At 43.3% G+C, this 22545-nt stretch overlaps 1 protein-coding gene and 1 long non-coding RNA gene across 2 annotated transcripts in view; one reads left to right on the forward strand and one right to left on the reverse strand.

Annotated features, from left to right (window-relative positions):
* Positions 1-731: 731 nt before the first annotated feature.
* On the reverse strand, positions 732-21045 carry LOC118500420. Its single transcript, XR_004902978.1, has 3 exons — positions 21034-21045; positions 2026-2031; positions 732-1211 (listed from the first exon to the last, which is right to left on the reverse strand). It is a non-coding gene; the product is annotated as an uncharacterized LOC118500420 (long non-coding RNA).
* The window catches only part of BICRAL (BRD4 interacting chromatin remodeling complex associated protein like), a 72902-nt gene continuing 59708 nt past the window's right edge, over positions 9352-22545 (forward strand). The window contains exon 1 of the mRNA XM_028508713.2: positions 9352-9754. The gene's annotated coding sequence lies outside the window, so the exon portion shown is untranslated. The remainder of the gene's footprint in view (positions 9755-22545) is intronic.

Consider the following 22545-nt stretch of genomic DNA (forward strand, 5'->3'; position numbering starts at 1 on the left):
CAGAGCTTGTGAAAATGTGTAGAACCCGAAAAATTCACAAAAGGAAACTTGCAGAATAAAAATGAATGAATTTTTACTTAAGTGCTTCTATACATAATATGTTAACTTTATGAAATGTTAGATTTGGTCTTTGTAAGAAATATCATTAATTTTCTCACTTTGTGTGGGACAACTACAGGGGAGTCAGCCAGTGGTGAAGCAGATGAGTTTCAGAGGGCCAGAGCATTTAAAAAGCAAAGTTACTTCTTCAGGAAAAAAAGCATAGGCTTGATCTGAGACACAGGTGCATTTTACTGTTTAGTTTGCCTCCTAAGAGGGCCTAAGCACACGCATGCCTCCAGCAGCCTGAACTGCTTGGGCCATTGTCCCTGTTGCTCCCTGAGCAGGAGGCAGGTCCCTCACAGGGGCTGGATTACGGAACCCCAACACTTTCCTGGACTCCGAAAGTCCCTAGACCCAGGGTTCCATCCCCACACCTCTCCTCTGCATCCTGCTCCCCTTCCTCTGATAAATGTGATTCCATTGTCCAGCCTCCCTCCATAACCCCCATGTATGCCATGGCAGCCATCTCAGAAAAAATGATCAGGTTCTTTGTTTTCCCCTCTTCCCTTCCTCTACACATAGTGAGAGTCTCCTCTTCTCCCTGATACACTGGCCTTTCTGTCCCTCTCCACTTTCAGGGTCCCGTCATAAGTGCCCCAGAATTATGGCCTTGACCCCAAGTCTTTCCAGCCTTCTAGCCTGCTCCCCACAGCTGACCAGTGTCCCAAGTACTAATTACCAAAGGAGAGAATCTGATTGGTCTAGGTTGGGTCAGGGGCTTTTCTTTAACCTGGTCAGGCTGAAGGTGAGTGTGACAGACTCTTTGAAAAAGCAAAACAATAGTAAACAATGGATAACTTGAATATATTGTTATCATTCGACTCTTCTAGACTTCAGGGGTAAACTAGTGGGTTGGTTGTCTATTGCTGTAGAACTTCACTCTAGCGGAGTCCCCCTGAACTTGGCAGCCTACCACAGCAAGCATCCATTATATCACAGTTCAGTGGGTCCGGAGCCTAGGGGCAGCTGAGCTGGGTGTTTCTGGATGAGGGTCTGTCTTGAAGTTGTAGTCAAGCTGTCCCCTGGGTTTGCAGTCATCCGAAGTGTGGTCTCGGGGGTGACCTGGGTCCTGGACAGGCAGAAAGCCTTGGTTCCTCACTGACTATGGGCTGCCCCCAGAGCGAGTGTCGAAGAGGAAGCACCTAAGAGAGAAGCTGAATTTTTTTATACACTAACCTCAGAAGTGACAGTCACTTCTGCCCGATTGCATTGGTCACACAGACCAACCCTGGCGCAGTGTGGGAGGGGTTTACAACAGTGACAGTACCTAGAGGTGATGCTCAATGGGAGTCATCTTGAAGATTAGTTACTACACTCAGTCAACAAACATTTATTCAGTGCCTACTGTGTGTCTTGTGCCAGGAACCTCAAGCCGTGTGACAGGGATCTCTGCTGTTGAGCCCCCCACATGGCATAGTGTGGGGAGGCCTTACAAAACACTCCACCCTTTTGTCCCCAGAGCCTGCACTTCTGGCCACCCGTGTTTCACGCCGCCACAACACTTATCCTCTTGGAATTCAAATCTGTTCATTGTGATCTCTTATTTAACTGTCCTCAACTGTCCCTTTGCCAGGATTCAAAAAAAATTTAATCACCCCATAGTAAGAAACACATTTTGTATCACAAACCAGTACATACATACATAGACGCACTTATAACAGAAACAAATTTCACAAATTTACAGTCACTACTTGCCATGCAGCCGGATAGTTTCTATTCTAAGCTACTTCACTTTTCTGTGAAAGCTGGTCCCAGTCTCACGAATTTCACAACCTATTGCACTGTGACTGGCAGTGTGGAGAAAAGCCTGGAGAGCCATCCACACACCCGCCGTGAGCTACAAGCCCATCTACCTGGCTGCAGCCCACCTCATTTATACTCAGTGACCCCCATAGCCCCTCCCCGCCTGTGAGGCTCCTCTACCTGGAGCTCTCCCCCTCTTTCCCCACATTTGGAGAACTCTTACTCATCCTTTAAAACCCAGCTGTTAAATGTTTCCTGTCTCCCTCTCCTTGGCCAGAAAGGCCCCTTTCCTCCTTTGGCCCCCAGAGCGCTGCAGTGACACTTGACGACTGGCAAGCTTCCATTCCATTTCCAGCCGGCTCCTAGGGCCAGCACCCACCAAGCCTACAATATATTTTCATCGAACCACTCCGAGTACGTTTCCGAGCACATTGAGCAAATTAGCATCGCACAAATGACGGTGCTGCGAATGAGCAGTGTGCAGAGTTGGGGGGTGTTGCAGGCAGGTTTCCTGTCAAGGGTGCCACGTGCTGCCGAAAACCGCTCCCTCCCCTGCGGGCCGCTGTCTCGCCCGCCCGCGCATCCATCACAGGTACAATTCGCACCGGAACTTGCCGCCCGGGTTCCTTACCGCGGTTCATTTTAGCTGCTCTGGTTTCTTTTTGGTTTTTCTACTTTCTTCATTTGTTTGCGTTGATGGGGACAACCTAGCGAGAAATGGAGCTTTAGGCAGTGCAGAGAGAAAGGCCTCCGTATCTGCACCCGCCCTGCTGGAGGTGGTTTCCTTTCTGAAGTGGTACGGAAGGAGGGTTTTGAGGTTTTTGAATGTTTGCTTCTAAGTATCTTACTTAAGTTAGAGATTTGCTTGCCCACATTTGCAGTCTTGGCAAGCTAGCAATCAGACAAAATATTTTCTGATTGGTTTTGCCTGTATGTGGTTTTTATTTTTGAGGGGAAAAAGAATCTTTGGTTAAATTGTACTGAAATGCAATGGCTGTTTTTAAAATTTGCTGTTAACTTAAGAGTTGAAGCTAGCGTGGTTCCCAGGCCCAGCAGCCTCTTGGGAGTTGCTGATAGATTATGCTGTGAACCATAACGGGAAAGAAAAAAAAAATAGACACGTGCAAAAGCTCTTAAATTATTCCTTCACCAGTATTTTCATTTCTGCATTTGTCATGGCTGTGCAAGTGCCCTAGGACATGCTGACTTGGTTGTGGTGTGTGCGTATTTGGGAGGGAGGTGAAGACAGACTGTAAACAGATAATTACTGCAAGTGTGATAAATAGTAGAATAGAGGTATGTATCACATGCACAGAGAGGGAGCCATTTATTCACTTCAAGCAGTATTTCTCAAATGAGGGTCGCCTCCATTAGTGGATCATAAAATCCATTTACAAGGTAACTAACAGCATTTTTTAAGTGAGATAGAATAGAATGAAATATATCAAGTTGCATCCTCCATAGTATGTTTATTTTCTCAAGTTTTACTTACTTATTTTTAAAGAGAGAGGAAGGGAGGGAGGAAGAGAGGATGAGAAACATCCATGTGAGAGAGAAACATCACACCCATCTATCAAATGGCATCCTAGGCAGGTATCCTGCCTCGGAATTGAACCAGTGACCTTTTGCCTTTCAGGACATTGCCCAACCCATTAAGCCACACTGGGAAGTTTAGTTAGTGTTTTCCTAAGCCATTGTTTCAGTTATATATTTATTGCATTGCAATGTGAAATATACTTCTTGGTAGTGAGTGTTAGGCAAAGATGTTTGAAAGCCACTGCTGCAGGGGATGAAAGAAAGACTCCCAGAGGAGGTGGCATTTGACCTGGGCCTTGGAGAATGGTGGACTTGCCCCAGAGGGAGAAGGGCATTCAGGCAGAGGGCAAAGGATATGCCCAAATGTGGACCAGTTTGTTCAGGGTCAGAGTATTCTCTGGATTGGACCACAGGGTGCTCAGGGAGGAGAGGCTGGAAATGTCCTTGGGGAGGCAGGTGGAGCTAATTAATGAACCTTAAAAGTAGTATGCCTCAGCTCTCCTCAGAAATTCCATTTCTCACCCTGCCTGGTGTGGCTCAGTGGATTGAGTGCCTGCCTGCAAATCAAAGGGTCGCCAGTTCGAATCCCAGTCAGAACACATGCCTGGGTTGCAAGCTAGGTTCCCAGTAGGGGGCGTGTGAGAGGTAACCACACATTGATGTTTCTCTCCCTCTCTTTCTCCCTCCTTTCCCTTCCCCTCTCTCTAAAGATAAATGAATAAAATCTTTTTAAAAATTCCATTTCTCTGGTGATGGGTTTGGTCTTGGGAATCTGTATTACAATACACCGCTTTGGGCAGTGAGGTGCTGACAGAGGTGTGACACAACCAGCTCCATGTTTTACAGAGGGCGACTTAGATGGAAAACTGGTTGACTGGAACTAAAATTGGGAGACCGGCAAGAGATAAGGACCTGAATCTGGGCGAAGGTAGTTGGTGGAAAAGAGGGACTCGGATTTGAGGGAGGTTTTGGAGGTGGGTTGCATGGTTTAAGGCAGATAAGAGAATGAGAAGAAAGCATAGACAATCCTAAAATAGCTGGGGGTGGGGGTTGGTCCATGAACACAGAGACTAGGGAGAACATCACATTCCGGAAGGGAAATGATTATTTGACTTTTGGTTTGTGCTTAGGGTGGGGCAGGAACGATTCATCTGTGCCCCCCAAGTACCGTGTGAACTGTACCTCAAGAGTGTACATTTCCTTTGCTCCGATTGCCCCTCTCTGAACAACCTCCTCCCAACTGGCTGAGACCTGGCTCAGGTCAATCTAACTCACAAGTGACTGATAAATACACACCCAACTGCTAGTTGATCCGTGTGATTTACAAGGAGGCCGATGTAATAAACCTTTTTGGGAACAAGAGTACTTGCACCTGTGCTTAGGGTGTTGTCACCTTTTGCAGTATCAGAGTACCTGGAAAATGGAACTAGTAACTAAAGATTTAGGAAAAAGAGAAATGTGTGGTCTGAGGAGTATTTCATGTGGGTTCTTAAAATACTTGATTAACTTTCCTATACTCAAATAAGAATGAGGCTCTTTAGTGACTTTGGTGATCAAAATGCTTGTGGAGGTTATACTTCCTTTTTTTTTTCCCTTCAGTGTTAAGGCTATATCTTGGCGCCTGCTTAGAACCTACTTATTTCTTTGCTTCAACTTGAATTTGCAAGTCATCTCTGTGGGGTGGTTCCTTTTTCAGATGTCTTACCTCTTGGTCATTTTATTTTTGAAAAGGACACTGACATCTATTGAACAAGCCCCTTTACATGGCTACTCTATCTCAGGGCTGGCTTTCTCACCAAATTCTCGGGGTGCTTTACAGGAGCCCCCTGCAGCCTGCGGGACTTCTCTCCTGCTGCCTCTACAACCCACCATGCCCCAGCGCATGGAGTGGAAGGAAGGCTCTGTTTTGGGCCTGGGAGCTGGTGAGTGACGCCTCCCAGCTATGCCTTCCAGCAGCATGTGGTGCCCTCCTAACCTGATGACTGTCCTCCCCCTCACATACTCTGTGGGGAAACAGGCTAGATGTGGAAGACAGCAAGGCTGGTGGGAGTGCTGAATGCCTCTTTTTAAAAAACAGTTCTGCTTGTACTCCTTATCCTTGTACTAGAAGCTTGTTAGGAGTTAGGTTTTTATTTTAAAGTCTGTCAGGGAAAATAACCAGCTTGAAATATGTCATGATTAGCTAGCCTTAGTATCTACAAAGATGATTTAAAGTGTTTATTTATGTATCAACTAAAATAATAATGTACTTAAAATATTGAAAACATTTGTGATCTCTTCAACTCAATTGCTTGTTTAGTACTGCTTTGAAAACATCCCATGTTACTTCTAATAATAGTATTAATCACAACAGTAGTGGCAACTGTTATTGAGTATTTTTACTCTATAGCAGACACTAAAGCCAGGGTTTTTATACCTAATGTCATTTAACTGTCTCCCTATCAACTGGAGATATAGGTATTGTTAATTTTATTTGACAGATGAGGAAACTGAGCCAAGCAAAGTAAAAAAAGGAGGCCAAGATCACAGGGCTAGAAAGTGGCCATGATAAACCTCTAACTGATGGAGGGTGGGAGAGACCTCGGAACCATAAGGCTGTACTGCCTGTGATCAGTTGCATACTGGCTTAATGTAGTTCAGGGAGACCTACTTACTCCCCTAATATGGGAAAATGATACAATAACTAGTAAGTAATACATGAATAAATCCTGTTTCATGTACTCACAACTGTAAGCCTACTTTTGCCTACCCTGGTGTATAGGTAGAGACATACTCATTTCTTGTATTCTGATACATCTCGTGGATGGGACTGTTTCTCTTTTATCACACACACATTGGTTGTAAGCTAACTATGTACAAAGTACTCTGCTAGGCCCTTAGAGAATAGAAAAGCCTTTGAGGAGCCTCCTATCCAGGAAGGACATAGGAGAGAAACAGGAGGTTGAATTGCATGAGATCGCCACCAGAATTTACATGGGAAGATGTCACGTGGTTCAACCTGACACACAAGTAAAATAAGGCGCCATGATAACACTTTACATGCTCTAGTTCCTGAATCCTTAAAATAACTTTCAAACACGGGTGCTATAATTATCCCTACTTTATAGACAAGGAAGTTGAAGCACTGAAGGGTGAAGTGACTTGCCCATAGCCACACAACTGGTGTGTGACAAAGATGGAATTTCAACCCAGGCCAATCTGAGTGCAGAGCAAGTGCACTAAAGTCCAGTATGTAACTAAGTTCCTCTAGGGGTGCAAATAAAGGCAGGTGCCTTTTTTATGCACATTGAGAATTCTTACATTTTTATTTCTCAAACACTACATAGAGCATGTACTAACTCACCTGGTATATTTGGGGATTTCTGTGATCTGTACACATCTGGTCTAGCATTTGCATTCACTCCCTTTGAGAGTGGCCAACCGAAAAGGGAAACATTTGGTGGGAGAGTGCAAAAAAACAAAAGCATTTTCACTGTTAATTGTTATGTGGACCCTGGGCCTGCTTATTTGGAGGCCTAGGCTCAGGCTAGAATATTTCAACTATAATTATATCCTCTTTTTTTTTTCTTTCTTGTGTCCAGTTGTCTTCCTTTCTAGGTCACCTACACAGATAGGAACCAAACAGTGACCATTTAATTGTACATAATTAAATTGTAGGTAATACAATTAAAGTTATTTGCATATAGTTAAGCCATTTTAAGAACTTTCCTCTTAAAAAGTTTTCTAATCTTAATATTTACATACCAAAATCCTGTCTATATAAATCATAATTTAAATTTTACATACACAGGCATATTGCTTATTTAAAAGATTAAGTTTTTAATCACATGGGAAAATTAAGAAGTTGGTTTTTGTTTTGTTATATTAAGTGATTTCAATTTTGGGGGTGCCTGGTGAATCTGAAATTCTTCCTACTGCTTCTCCTATATTTTACAACCCCCCAAAGTTAAAATTAGATTTGACAACTGGCATTCTCAAACTAGGTCTTCATGAAGTAGAGGGTTGCCCCCTCTGCCTATGCCACAGCACTGAACCCTGTTTATATTAAAACAGCTACGACTGCTTGTTTCCAAGATCCTTTTCAGAGCTTGAAGAGAGAGGGTGAGTTTTAGAATCAACCTGGCTTGGATTTCCCCCATCAGCTTTTACTAGACTGATGACCCCAGATAAATTACTAAAGCTATTAGGAGACTCCTGCAAAATCAGGATAACTAAGCCTGTTCTAAAGGATTTCATGAAGGTTCAGCCAATATATATAAGTATATAGGAGGCACTTAGTAGGCCCTCAATAAATGTCAGTGCTCTTACATTTGGAAATTCTTTTAAAAGCCTGCAGAATCCAGTCTTTATGTATGAATTCATGCTATTGGTTTTTTTGGTTTGTTTGTTGTTGTTTTTTTGTTGTTTTTTTTTGTGATCTTTCAAAGTCAGATTTGTGTTTCTTTCGGGGTTTTGGCCAACTTGGGAGAATAGCTTTCTGAAGCCCATTAATATTTCATTGGAGCTGTGGAGCAGCAGCTGTAAAACTTGCTTGGTGGGTCCTAATTGCAGTGAGTAATCTACAGACTCTTTTGAAATGTAATTCTTCAAAATGGGTACTATAATTATATTCCAACCAATCCAAAGGCACTTTAAAACATGTTTAAAATTTTCCCAAGCCAATTAGATAACTGGTTGGTCCAACTGTCAAGTGTAGAGAAATATGCTAATTTATGCAGACTACTATTCCAGGAAGGCCTTGGCTAGCTGTGAAACACATGTGATAAAACACCTCGATGATACCGTGATGCAAAATCACTGAATGTATTTTTAAGGAATGTCTAAATACAATGCATACATTGTGAAGGACAGAGGAGCAGTTACTAGAAGAAGATATGGTTTGTTTGTTTTTTTAAAGATCTATCTTGAATATGACATTGTATGCCAAACGACATTTATTTTGTGTAAGATAGTATAGTTACAGTATCCTTATATAAGCAAGCAAGGTGCACTATCATTACCTTTTTTGATGCTAAGGGGATATAAAAACTAAACAATAATTTCATGTAAATAATTTAAATCTAGGAATAATTTTCGTAGAAGTCACTCAATATCTGAGGAACATGGTTGTGAGCATTCTGTTCATTGCAGAACCCCATTGCTATAGGCATTATAAACTAATTTAAAATAATTTGGAACATTTCAGGGGCTTGCATATGTATATTTTAAATCCGAATCACATGCTTATACAGCTCATCCTTTATTTATACTTGATGTTTATTTGAACTAAAAGACAATAACAACCCTCTCTTCTGTATTTTTGTGGAAAAATAAATGTAGTTAACCTTGACCACAAAGGCATCCTCTCCCAATCCACAGTCATAGTTAACATTTACTTAAACACTCTCAGTGAGCTAGATGGTTTATGGAGACTCTCAACAATGAGATTTGAGATTTAAAATGGGTGATAATTACACTTAAAAGGTTGGGTAGCTCCCTTTTGAAGATGGGGGATTATGTAATGGAAGTTCCACAAATGTGGTGATGAAGGATATCTACACGGAAAGAGAAGACAATAGGAATTGAATGTTTTGAGAGTGACTTATTTCCTCACCTTTATCTTGGCCGATAAATTTGTTTTGTCTTGTCTGTTTAGTGTTGACATACAGGTTTCACAGATAAGGTTTTTACAGCATTTTGGAATGGAAAGGGGGTGTTGAAAGGAAAGCTCTACAGTTAAAAGTTAGAAAAAATCAGTTATTTGCCAAATAACTAAGTTAAAAGTGACCTTTTAGGGGTTTTTTAAAAGCACATTTAAAAAAGTATTTACTGAGGCTTGTTCTAATTAGAGTTCTAAACAAATATTGTTTTTTTAATACCCCCCTACTTCGAGCTAGAACTGGACTGCGTGTGTGTGTGTGTGTGTGTGTGTGTAGGGCGCCTGTGGAGAATAGCACGTATCTTGTAGATTTTCATTTTTTTAAAGAGTCAAATAAACCGGTTTCTTGAGTAAAGCAGTACATTTCTGAAGTTAACAAAAAAAAAATCCCAAAGGAAACAGGAATTAACATCTTTGGGCCTTGATTTTTAAAAATCTTTTAATTAAAAAAATTCTAATCTTAACATTTTTTGCTAGGCGAGAACCGGAGTTTGGAGGTAGACGAGCAGGCGAGCGGTTTGCCCGGGCGCAGAGCATGAAGGCCGGGCGGGCGCGGGGAGCGGGCGCCCGCCGCCCGGCGCGGGGGTGAGTGAGAGAGAGAGAGCGGAGCGCGTGTGGCCGGCGCCGCTCGGCCGGGAGCTCCCGCGCCCGCGCCCCGCGCCCCGCGCCCGCCGCCGCCGCCCCTGGTGCGATGGCGCAGAAACCCCGTTGACAAGGCACTGCTTTTTCATGACGGTGAGTTTCCCTTTGAGTGTATTATAATTTTGTGATAAAAATTTCAAGGAGAAAAAAAAACACACAACCTCCTTCCTCTGCCTCTTTCCTTCGGGGAGGGGACAAGCGAGGGAGGGGGGACTGGAGGAGATCTATCTCCAGACAGACAGAAAAGAAAGAGGAGCAAATTAAACACCGAGTTGCCAAAACCAGGATATTAGGTTTCAGCCCAGAGAGCTATTGGCTAAGGCTGTGTTTTTTTTTTTTGGGGGGGGGGTGGGTTTGTGGGTGGGTGATGGTGGTGGTGGGTGGATGTTTAATGGACACGGAGAAAAGGGGAATCGAGTGTTTATGCCTTTCCCAGCGCCGCCCGGGCCCGGGAAGACCAAGTTCAGAGTCTCGGGCGGGGGCGCGGGCGGGCAGGGGATGGCGGGGCCGGGCCGGGGGCGCCGGGCGGCGTGGGGGCCCCAGCGCCTTCTTTTTTTTTTTTTCTTTTCCGCGGATGCAAATTTCTGGAGCGGGGAGAGGGAGAGCCTGGGAAGGGGGGTGGCGTGGCGGTTGGTGGTGGGGAAGGGAGGGGAGGGAAGCCTTTTAATGACTCATTGATTGAGCCGGTTTAAAATTAGTTGTGTGCGCGAGTGTGAGTGTGTTTTCCGCCCCCCCGGACCCGCCAGGAGCAGGGAAGGAGGGAGTAGGGCTCGGCAAGGGGAGGACAGCGCAGTGGGGCCGCGAGCAGGGGGCAGGGAGGGCCAAGAGTGACGGCGGACGAAGAAGAAAAATCAGCTTTTCCAATCTCCTCCCCTCTGTTTTACCCCCCACCCCCTCGTTCCTTTTCTCCCTCGGAAGCTCTTGGGTGTGAATCGCATTTTCTTTCTTCTCGGCAAAATGGACCCCGTGTCTCCGGAGGGGGAGGGGAAAGGGTGGGGAGGGAGGCGGCGGCGGGTCCAGGTTTATTTTTCATCCTGGTTTTCTCCTCGCCGCTTTTATGGGTGGCCGCGGCGAGGAGAGCGAAGGCCGGGCCGCAGCAGGGAGAGCTCGGGGTCGGCCGCCCGCTCCGGCCAGCTCCCCGGCCCGCTTCTTGGCGCGCGCCTGCCAGCGGGACTGTCCCCTTCCCGCCGCCTGACCCCGGAGCACCGCCGAGGACCCGCAGCCCGGCCCAGATGAGCCCTCGCGACACGCAGAGGACCCGTGGCCCAGCCAGGCGCCTCCTGCGGGGTCCCCGCGGCCGGGCCGAAGAGGAGAGAGACTCTGGTGGCACTATTTTGGCCGAGAGTGCGGGGCCCGTTGCGGTTCGAGCCCCGCAGTCGCCCCGCATGCGAGATTTTGCGGAGGGCGGGTAGTGGCGACGGTTAGAAGGTGCTAAGATGGCGCTGGGCCTGGCCGCTCGCCAGGGCTGGTGGCGCAGTTGCTTCGCGGGCGCCATCTTCCCCAGCGGCGCAGGCAGCGCCCTTCCTGGGCTCCGTGAGGTGCGGGGCGAGGGGGAGCCACGCTCCGGGTGCCGAAGGCGGCCAGTGGGGTCAGGGGCGCACTGCTGAGCTGGGGGCCTGTGTTGCCCTGTCCTTACTCGGGCCCAAAAGACCGGGCCACAGCCTGGGCGGGGGAAGGGGCTGGGGCTGCGGCATCCTGCTCCTTGCCACTTGCGTGTGAAAAGAAGGGTGGGCTGCGCGTCCGGGCTGCCGGCGGACGGGCTCCCTCCCTGAGCCCGCACCCCCTCAGCCAACACTGGACTGAGGGGTTCCCGTCACCCCTCCTGCTGCCTGAAACTGGGTGGCTCTGTCTCCCCTGTCCTGGCTGCGGGCAGGGCATTAAGGCTTTTCCTTCATCCCTTTCAATTAATTTTGAGAGTAGAGTAAAACCAGGTTACAAAATTGCATGAGTCCGGGACAATGGCTGTCTGCCTTCCAGTAACGTGGTCCATTGTAGCTAATCTATGTTACTTTTATTTTTTTTTAATTGGTTGTATTTTAAAGTAACCCTGGAGAGACATTTATCTAGTTTCAAATTGTGGGAAGGTAATGGGTTTTAGTGATTGGAAACTTCTTGTTGGCCTTCATATTATTCCCGACGGTAGTAAATTAAAAGTGTTTTGGAATTCTGATCTGGGAAATTAAATTTGCTTTGACTCACTGAGACTTTAACCCCTTTCTTTTTCTTAAAACAAACAAAATAGAAACACTGCCCTGTGTTTGGGGTAGTCCCTCATCGACATAAGGCTTGTCAGTTCCCTGACTCACTGGTGGTTCCTTTAAAAGCACCCATGTAAGTATCTGTCCTGTAGTAGCTGCGTATCAAGAGAGGCGTAGGTTTTAACTTTAACTGTTACTGAAAAGGTTATTGGGAAGAGGAATAAGTCAGGAAAGCTTTGATCTCTTTAGAAGTCCTCAGAGGTGGGAAGTAAATAGTTAATTTCTAGTGGATAAAAGTAACATAGTAGCAGCAGTGTGTCCTCCTGTTTTAAAAAATACCCACTATATAGTATGCCAAGAACTGTGCTTGGTGCTTTATTTAGTTCCTATTTATCATATTAGTCCTGCAAAATTGATGTTATTTATTATTTATTTTTAAAAGATTTTAGTTATTTTTAGAGAGACGGGGAGGGAGGGAAAAACAGAAACGTCCATGTGTGAGAGATACAGCGATTGGTTGCCCCCCCCCCCCCCCCCCCCCCCCCGTGACTGCCTGCAGCCCAGGCCGGCACCCCCGCGGGAGCCCAAGTGGTGACCCTTGGGTTCTCAGGCCTGCGCTCAGTCCACTGAGCCACACCAGCCAGGGCTGCGATGTTGATTGTGTTATCTCTTTACCAGAGAAGGAACTAATGTTAACCTAGATATTGAGATCTTGCCGTTCTAAGTGGTAGAATTGACATTGGATCCCAAAAGCCATGTTCTTGGCCCTGAACTTGTGGTTTCCGAATCTGAGTGTTTAGAATTCACTGGGGAGAAGTTTTTAGAGATTGCCACATCACCACTTCATTATTTGTTAGGGCTAGTTGGTGTTTTCACAAGCGCCAGTGTGTTAGACAGTCTCAGTTTTAAGCTGAGTTTTCAATTTCTCAATCCTAAATCCTTCCAATTTTGAAGTTCTGGCGCAGCCAGGACCTCCTCACATCGGAATAGGTGCCAGCAGGCAGGACTATGCCGAAGTTCTCCAGGCGGTGCCTGTGCTGCAGGTGTGCGCAGGTGTGCGTTGGGAATACACTGTGCTGCGGGGTCTTTCAGAATTGGAATGTGGGGCTTGGTCCATATCATTCTGAGTTTCCACAGTTTATTGCTTGCACCATTCTCATTTTTATTTTTCTCCCATAGCTGCCTCTTATCAAATTGTTAGAACTACTTTCTTACAGAAAGAAGGCTTAGCTATCCTAAGACTAAAAGCTCAGGACATTTTTAAAAGTCTGTCTTAATCTACTGAGAAGTTAAATAACATAGTTTTTTAGGTCTAGATGGGCCATCTAGCTTAGTCAAGGCAGTTATGTGACAAAAATAGAATTGAATCCAGGGTTGATAAATTAGGAATAGGGTAGAAAAGATCTTGAAATAAAAGCTTAGAGATAAATCCTTGGGAAAAGGGGATTTTTTCCCCCTGAATTTTAAATCTAATCTTTTGGGTTTTGGGAACTAGGATGGGGAAATTATTCTAAACATGAAACCTGATAACAATATGCATACAGACACAAGGTCAGGAAGAAATGCCGGCACCAGTGACAATGAATAGCCAATCTGATCAAAATGAGAACCCAGTCAGTGGTGAAATCATTAACTTCTCTGGAGCAAAGACTGCATACTTATTTTGTGCTTTCCTTTCTTTATTCCCAAGTCACTCTTATGCTTACTAATTGCCAGAGGAAATGGTTGAAAACTTTTCGCTTTTTGATGACAAAATTATGTCCACATTTTAAAAATTTTTAAGGAGTAACTGTTGAATACCCATGTCCAGTCTGTGTCCAGTCTAGACCAGTGGGTGGGTGGAGTTCTAGTTTTGAACTGCCTTTGTGGCTCTTCTCCCTTTGTTTTTTCATGGTAAATGCCAAAGTAATTATATTCTTTGACAAAATTCCACTAAGGCTTGAAATGAAGAGAAATCTAAAATAAACCCGTTTATTAAATTAAAAAAGACTCGTGGACATGGACACCAGGGTGGTGATTGCTGAGGGGAGGGGTATAAGGGGACTAAATGGTAATGGGAAAAAGAAGATAAAGGTTATATATTTAAATAAATAAAATGAACCTGCTTAGAGGGAAAGAGTAGCTGCCTTATTTTAAAGTACCCTGTAGTGGAATCAAGACAGATAAGATCTCTGTCCTCCTGGAACTTACAGTCTAGTGGGGAAAACAGGAAATAAGTAAACAAGTAATCAAGGTAATTACAGATTAAGAAAAATTATTAGAAGTGACTAAGCTGGTAAGATCTAAGAGTGTGTTGTGGGAAATGACTGGCTAGTAAAAGTCAAGGGGAGTCACCTCCCCTATGAAGAGGTGACTTTCGAGTTGGGACTAGAAGCATGAGCTTGTGCTAGCCATGTGAAAAGCTGGGGAGCCGTTCCTGGCCTGGGAACACGTGGGAAGACCAGAAAGGCTGGGAAGGTCATGGGTGTTAGAAGCAGGAGGACAAAGGACTGAGATGGAGTTGGATAGATCCTACAGGGCCTCTTGTTATTAGGCAGTATCCGGTTTGGGGATGTTATATCAATGAGAATGAGAACCTTTTGAAGGGTTTTAATTAGGGCAGTGGTATGTTTTTGTTTTGTTTTTTAAGAGATAATAGCTTTAAAAAAATCAGGAAGCAGAGGCCAGTTAGACTACTGCCATAGTCAGCTCAAGATTGATGGTATCTTAGGCAAGTACAGTGGCAGTGGGGATGGAGCAGAGTAGATGGTGGGTTTCAGTTATATTTTGGAGGTGGAATTAGGAGTATTTGGCTAATGGGTTGGCTGTGGAAGGAGGAAGGAATCAAGGATGGCTTCAGGATTCTGGCCTAAACCTTCGGGGTTGATGGTGCCATTTGCTGGTTGGAGAAGACTGGAAGAGGAACAAGTGGGGAGGGGTGGGTGACAGGACTTCTGTGGAACCTGTGAATGCTTTTTGAAATATTGGTGAGACATCCAAATGGAAAGTCAAGTAGCAGCGAGTGTTCAAGTCCAGCTGAGAGGAGTGGGCATGATTTGGGGGGCTCACTAGCATACACATGGTGTGTCATGGAGTGGCTGAGGTTTGCCTTTGATCACAGAGGCCTCAAGCCCTAAAACACTTCCAGTGGCTGAAGGAGGCTGAGAAGTTTTGGCGCTTCAAGTAGGAGGTTGAGTTATCCTTTTCAAGAAAGGGGATGGTCCATCTGCAAAATGTTGCTGAGAAGGTGAACGGTGAGGATAGAAAAATGTCCGTTTGGACTTGGCATCATGGAGGTGGCTGTTTGGACAAGCTGTCTCAGTGGCATGTTGGGGTGGAAGCCAGACTGGAACACACTGAGAGAATGGGAAGTGAAGTGAATGTAGACCACTTGTTGGGGAAGTTTTGTTGTAAAGTGAAGAGAGAAACGGCATAGCAATGATTGGAGAGAGAAGTGGGGTCAAACAAGATCTTTTTTAAAAAAAATGCTGGGAAATAGAAGAGCATTTTCAAGTTGGCTAATGAGAATAGGTAATAGAAATGGAGAGACTAAGGCAGAAGGGAGGAGACTACCGAAAGAGCAGACTTCTTGAGAAGGAATTCAGAACACTGGGAGCAAGAAGACTTGCAGTGGCAGGAGAGAAGGCAAAGAATGTGGGCACAAGCGCAAGGAGGTTTATGAATTGGGGTAGGACAAATGGTTTCTGTTTTCTCAGTGAAGTCTGAGGCAAGGTTAGCCACTTAAAATACAGGAAGGAGGGGTATGGATGGTTTGAGGCCCGGACACCTCACTCCAGGTAGCAGGAGGAAACTGAGGTGGGATTGCTGGGCATCATGGAGTGCCTGGCTGTGCTTACTGGGAGCAGGGGGAGGGTCTGAATTTAAGATGAAACCAGTCAACAGGGTTAATTGTATGGGTTTCTGCCAGCAACATTCAGCTGCTACAAAGGAAGCAGAGGATAGGCAGGTGATCAGTGCAACCAAGATTGGAGTTTTGGCCTCCCAGGTGTGCCAGAGGAAGGGGGAGCTGGGGGAGGGAGGGTGGTTGTAGTGCTGAGCCTTGGAAAGTTAGTTAGGTGGGACTGCAGGGGAAGCTAGTGGGGGTGGTGGCCATGAATTTAATTCAGAAGTCATTCTTGGTTAAAAACGAGGCAGTGGGTACAGAATTTCAGTTTGTGATGACGCTCTGGAGCCAGGTAGTGGCAGCAGTCACCCAACAATGTTCGTGTACTTTAAAGTGTACACGAACTGTACACTTAAAAACCTTTTGTGTATTTTACCACAATAAGAAAAAGAACATTTAAACATGGAGGCAGGCACATTCGGTTGTTTGTTTTGTTTTGCATATTGCCTTGGACTATTTGGAGAACATTGTATTTTCTGTGGAAGAAAGTAGTTTTAGAAGTCAAATGTCAACTTCCTGAGGCTAAAGAGAGTACTCCGTCTTACCATGGTCCCAAGCTTGAGTGTGTGTAACAGTCCCCTGTAGACAGAGGTTCTGGGGTGGCGCCCAGGAGCCTTACATCGTTTCTCTGTGCACCGATTTATTGTAAGACTTTAGCATTTAAAACAAGCTGGGCATTCAGTAAACATTTGCTGACTAAATGCCTAGAGAACCCAGGTAGAGCAGAATGATGGGAACCAAAGGGAAGCAGGTTTTAGACATAGGTGGAGATCAGTGATGCCTTACACTACTGAGGGATATGTGAGAAAAAGAACAAGAGAGACCATTGGATGTGGTCATTGTTAGGATTTGACATTCTGAGCGTGGGTGATGAGAAAAATCAGGTTATTTTTGGGAAATGGATAAATAAGTATTTTTTTCTTTTATTGAATTTATTGGAGTGTGATATTGGTAAATAAAATTACATGGGTTTCAGGGGTACAATTGAAATAAGCATTTGGAAATGATTTTTGAAAGATTTAAGCAATACCACGTGGAAGCGTGCACTCCTTTGAACCTCTCTCCATTCTTTCCTCTGAATCTGCTGTCATTCACCTTTTCATGAGGTGCCTCTGTTCCCTAGCTGTCTACAGAATAGGTCGTAGTTATATGAGATTAGAGAACAGGAGAGTAGGGTAGATGATAGGGTTCGATATATCAATATATGTCTACAATTCCTTAGAAGATAGCAGGTCACATGTCAGGGACAGAGGCAAAAAGGGCTTTGAGTTTAAGGAGAGGAGTAAACTTGCAGAATGTATCAGATGGGGGGAATGGATCAAAGAAATGGTACTCAGCTGTCATGAGGCAATGTGAATTAGCAACACCAGACGCATCTGTGCATGATATGGTTCTCGGGCTGAATACCATTCTGTAGCAGAAGTGGAAAGGACAGTGGGTGAGGTGGCTGGCAGGAAGGGGTGGAGGCAGTTAAGTAGGTATGGAGAAGTGGGAGAGTCACAGAACAGGAAAGGAGCATGGACTTGGAAGGAAAGCCCTAAACTGGAAATCTTGTAAGTGGTACCTCGCTGAGTGGAGCCCAGGATGCAGCCCTGCTGGGGGGGTGGCTTGCCCATATGGAGTGCAGTTCAAGAGGCTCAGAGGCTATTAACATGTTGTAAGGGAAGGTGAAAGACATCTTGGGGAGAAGCAGCTGGGGGCTTTGATGTATTTTTTTTCCTTATCACATATATGCTTCCACTCAGGAAAACATCCTGCGACTTCCCTAGGTGTTAAGCCTAGGTTCCCCTTAAGCCTAATGAACTTTAATCTATATAGCCATGATGTTTAAATTATAAATATTATAAATTTTTTTCAAATAAAGTTGTAAAATTGAACATTTTCTGTTTTTGTGGGTTCTTTGGCTATCTTGAAAACACATTAAACACTTAAGTTACCTGAAATAAAAACCCTGAGTGTGCAGGAATGAAGAATGAAAGGTATTGCCTTTGTAGAAAAGGCTTATTTCAGTTCAACCAAAATCCAGTATGCTTCATTCTATCATCAGCAATTAAACTTTGTGTCCTAACCTGTAATGGAAACATTTCACAAGGAAAAAAATGGGGGAAAGAAATAATATTTCTTAAACCTCGATATTATTTCAAGCCCTGATGGGTTAAATATTAAATTCTTACAACAACCCTGTAAATCGGTTTTGTCTGAGTTTTCTGGATCATAAAACTGAGGTTTAGAAAGGAAAAATAACTTGCCCAAGGTCACATCAGTATGGGGCAGAGCTGGGATTTGAATATACACTGCAGACCTATGCATCATACATGTTGCCATTGGTATTAAGCCCATGTATAAATTTAACCTACAAATGCCTGCAATAAACATTTTGAGGTCTTAAAATTAGATGACCTTGTTTCATTAAGGAGGAATAGGGGAAAATGGTGATTTAATAGCTAAATAAAAATTGTGACCAAAAAACAGATCTCTTGGGTTGATAGTCAAATTTTAGGTCAAAGCAGTTATTCTGCCCCCTCTGCAAATAATTTAGTTACTAGTTGCACAGTATGATGAGTCAAACATGGGGACCATTTTAGTTCCACATTTGGTAGCGACCAGGGATTATGAATCATATCTTTCACTTAAAAAAATTCTAATTGGAAAAGAGGATCTTAAAAATAAGACCTTATTTAAAGTCACTGTTGTGTAGCTCCCTTGCTTAAGAGATTGTCTGTGTGAGCACAGTAGTCAGTGCAGATGCAGATTTGGGAGGAAAGGAAGTATTTAAGATAATACAAAGTGTGATTTGCTTTGATGAAACATTATTTTAAAGAGGTCATACTGTAGGTTGAATATTAAGACAAATTTACTCAGTTATGGCCAGTGAGATAACATGTCAAAATGAATTACTTTTTTTCTTCTAACTCTGTAAAACAGGTTAGCCCTGATAGGCAACAGTGGTAAATGACCCTGAGACATTCTCACTGAGGATTCTTAAGTTCACTTAGGATGACAGACTCGTGAGCATCGTGCTGCTCACCAAACAGGCTGAGGCAGCACTCCACACAAGGCTGTAAGAACTGACTTGAATTTTCCTCCCTGCCCAGTGAGACCAACCCTCTCTCTACCCGTTAGTGGTAAGCCTAATTTAGGGAAATGAAGAATTTCAAAGTCTTATGGTAAGTGTATTGTGGGAGAGAATTTCAAAATTTGTTACGAAGACTAAATATTTTGTACATGAGTAAGGAGTATTGAAATTGCTATTGTATGTATTGAATCAGTCATCTTTAAAAGTTGCTTGTAGTATACTCACATTTCAGATAGGACTCTTTATTGTAGTACTTTTTTTTTTTTAAAGATAAATCAGTTTATCCGATTTCTTGGTTAAGTTTTCATTTCAGAATTGGTATTCAATTCTCCTTAGAAAATATTGTATAGTATTTGGGCCACCCCCATCAGTGGATTTTTAGCAATAACTTTTACTTTATTTTTAAAATTTTAAAGTTGATTTTAGAGAGAAAAAAATCAATTTGTTCCATTTATGCATTTGTTGGTTGATTCTTTTACTTATTTATTTTTCATTTTTTAAATTGTTACTGGTTAATTCTTGTATGTGCCCTGACCAGGGATTGAACCTGCAACCTTGGTGTATTGGGGATGACACTAACTGAGTGACCCAGCCAGGGCCTTACTAATAATTTTTAAAGACCTAAGCATTTCCCCTGAATTAAAAAGAAAACCTACAGTTGTTGACTAAACTTAGTTTTAGTGCAGTGTACATGAAGGTCTTACAAATATAAAATGACTAGTTTATAATTTATTGTAGTTTATAATTTATTCTCTTCTGAAATGATTTCTCAATAAGTAGTAGAACTAGAGAAAACTGGATGCCATTTTGAGAGATTAAGTTTAAAATAATCATATTTGTGTTTGGCAAACAAAGGTATTACAAAGTTAGAATTAATACCAAAGAAAGTTTTCTAAAGCAAATTTTAGTTTTTTAAATTGGGCTTCACATGGGAGGTAGAATAGATTTTTTTTCTAATGTGGAGAAGGGTCTTCAAAGTTAAAAGTAACTCTTTCCATGTAGATAGAGACAGATTTTTTTTCTCCTGATTACTGAGAGTAAAAGTTATTTTTGATCATATGGTTTTGATTTGGGAACATTTCTTCTTCTAGGATTTAGAATAAATGAGTGCTGCTATATGTAGATTTCTTTTAACTCTCATGTTTCCTAGAGGTGCAAAGAAATACATTCCGAAATAGGCCAGTTCATTCTTATTTCCCATTTGTACTCTGACTCTGTGCGAGTCTCAGGGTCGGGGAGGTCCCTGGAGTCCAACCCCTTTCCTCTAGGTGTGATCTCACGTAAGAAAGGGAGATTGACACTAGATGTGTTTGGAGCTGCTTTTATCCAGAAACCTCAAGATTTTTTTTTTCAAGTTTTAAAACTGTTTTACTTCTCATTATTAGTCTGACTTTATATGTCATATGATATATACTTAGAATCATTTTTTGTTGCATATATTATGTAGGTAAAACAATCTGAATGTAGATGTCCAGGGAGTAGTACAAATTTGGATAATTTGTACAAATTTGAAATTTGGGTTACCATGTTATTTAAAAAAGAAGGGTAGAGAAGACCTAAACTTACTTGGAAATATAAAATTAATAGTGTGCCACACAAAATACCTAATGCATACTAGAGAAAATGTGTGTCTTTTTTATCTGATATTTTATGAGTACTAACATATTACTACACATTCTTTTTACATTTGCACTGTCATGTTAAAGTTTTAATCAATTAAGAAATTAGCACCTGGCTGGTGTGGCTCAGTGGATTGAGTGTGGACCTGCGAACCAAAGGGTTGCTGGTTTGATTCGATTCCCAGTCAGGGCACATGCCTGGGTTGCAGGCCAAGTCCCCAGCAGGGGGTGTGCTAGAGGCAACCACACACATTGGTGTTTCTCTCCCTCTCTACCTCTTTCCCTTCCCTGCCCTTGCTCTCTCCCTTCCCCCCTCTCTCCCTTCCCCCTTCTCTCCCTCCCCCCCCCCTTCTCCTCTCTCTAAAACTAAATAAATAAACTCTTTTAAAAAATCAAAAAAGAAATTAGCAGAAGTCGGGCAGGGCTCTGCTCACAGACCACCGCCAGCACCCACTGAGAACTGCACCTGCGCTACAGCCAGGTGGCTGGAAAGATCTTCCTCTAATGTTAAAAAATTGTCTAAACTGTCTTTCAAAAATGCTTTATTTCTGTGAATATATGTATAGTGTAAATTGAGATAAATTGTTTTAAAGAACACATTTTCTTCATTACAATTAGTAGATACTCCCCAGCTAGAACTTTCTGCTATCATTAGATTAAAAAAAATTTTAAATAAAGCCTATTTGACATTAACTATTTTTGTCACATGTTATATACATTCCCAACTCCTAATTATTATTTAAAATATGTTCTGTATTTCAAATTACCTTACTGTCAAGATGGTACTTGAGCCTGACTCTCAGGAATGTCCTCAGGATATAAGATGCTATAAAAGTCACACAGCTCATATTTTCCTTAAAGAGCATGACATGGATTTGCTGTGATGTATTTACATTATATACACATACCTCTAAAATATTTCCATCCTTTTAAAATTAAATATTTGAACTTTCTTATACTGCTTTCCAGAATGTTTTTCTAAATGGAATTTGAAAATTATTACTGTAATTATCCACTGTCAAAGAAAAAGCTACTGCTCTGAAATTTCATCATCAAGTATTTACTCGGTGCCAGTTTTGTAGAGGGCACTTGGAGAGTACAGGAACACACAGTCTGGCTAGGAGGACAATAGGGAACAGAGAAATACACACCAGTCCGTGGTAAATGCCAAATGATTGATACGGGTGAGAGCAAGGGGAGAGAGGGTCTTTGACTGAGGTGTTCGAGAGCATCCATCCATCATTCACACAGCAAATCCCACTGAGCTCCTAATGTACGCCAGGTGCCACTCTAGGCTCAAGTATGTCTCAGTGAACAAAAGACCAGGGCCCTCTTTCTCACAGGAAGACAGACAGTAAACCTAGGTAAACTTTGTGGTAAGTTAAAGGGTGAAAATCAAGCAAGATAAGGAAGATGTGGGATGTTGGGTAGAGTGGGAAGGTGGCCGTGGTAGGTCAGGATCACCTCAGCAGAGACTTGAAAGTAAGGGGTGAGCCTAAGGATATCTGAAGGAACAGCATTCCAGGCAGAGAGCAGCCAGTGCAAAGGGCTGGATCCTTGAGAATACTTGGTGAGCTCAGGGCATGGGAAGTCAGCAAGGGCTAGAGCTCAGTGAGAAAAGGGCGGGGACAGGGGGGAAGCTAGGGGAGAGAGTTGTGTAGGGCTTTGTATAGAAAAGGATTTTGAGCATAGAAAAGGATTTTGGTTTTTACCATGAGGGAAATGAGGATACATTGGTGGGTTTTGATTTATGTTTTAAAGGGATTACTCTGAAGGTTGGGTTGAGAATAGACTGCAGGGAGTAAAAGAAAGAGAGCAGAGAGACCAGTGGGACATGATATCTTGGACTAGGGAGATGGCAGTGGAGGTGGTACACGACTGGACTCTGGATCCAATTCAAAAGCGTAGCCAATGGGATTTCTTGGTGGATGGGGTGTGGGGCATAAAAGAATGAGAAATCAAGAGTTACATCTAGGAAATGGAGTTTGAACCGAAGCCCAAAGGAATTTGTTGACCAAGAGATGGCATAAGCAGAGAAATTTAAGTGGGAAAGAACTAAATTAGGTGAGGAGTTAAAGGGGCAAGACAGTGAGGAAACTTCTTTGGAG

The sequence above is a fragment of the Phyllostomus discolor genome, chromosome 4 (genome assembly GCF_004126475.2).
Source record: "Phyllostomus discolor isolate MPI-MPIP mPhyDis1 chromosome 4, mPhyDis1.pri.v3, whole genome shotgun sequence".
Taxonomy (NCBI): domain Eukaryota; kingdom Metazoa; phylum Chordata; class Mammalia; order Chiroptera; family Phyllostomidae; genus Phyllostomus; species Phyllostomus discolor.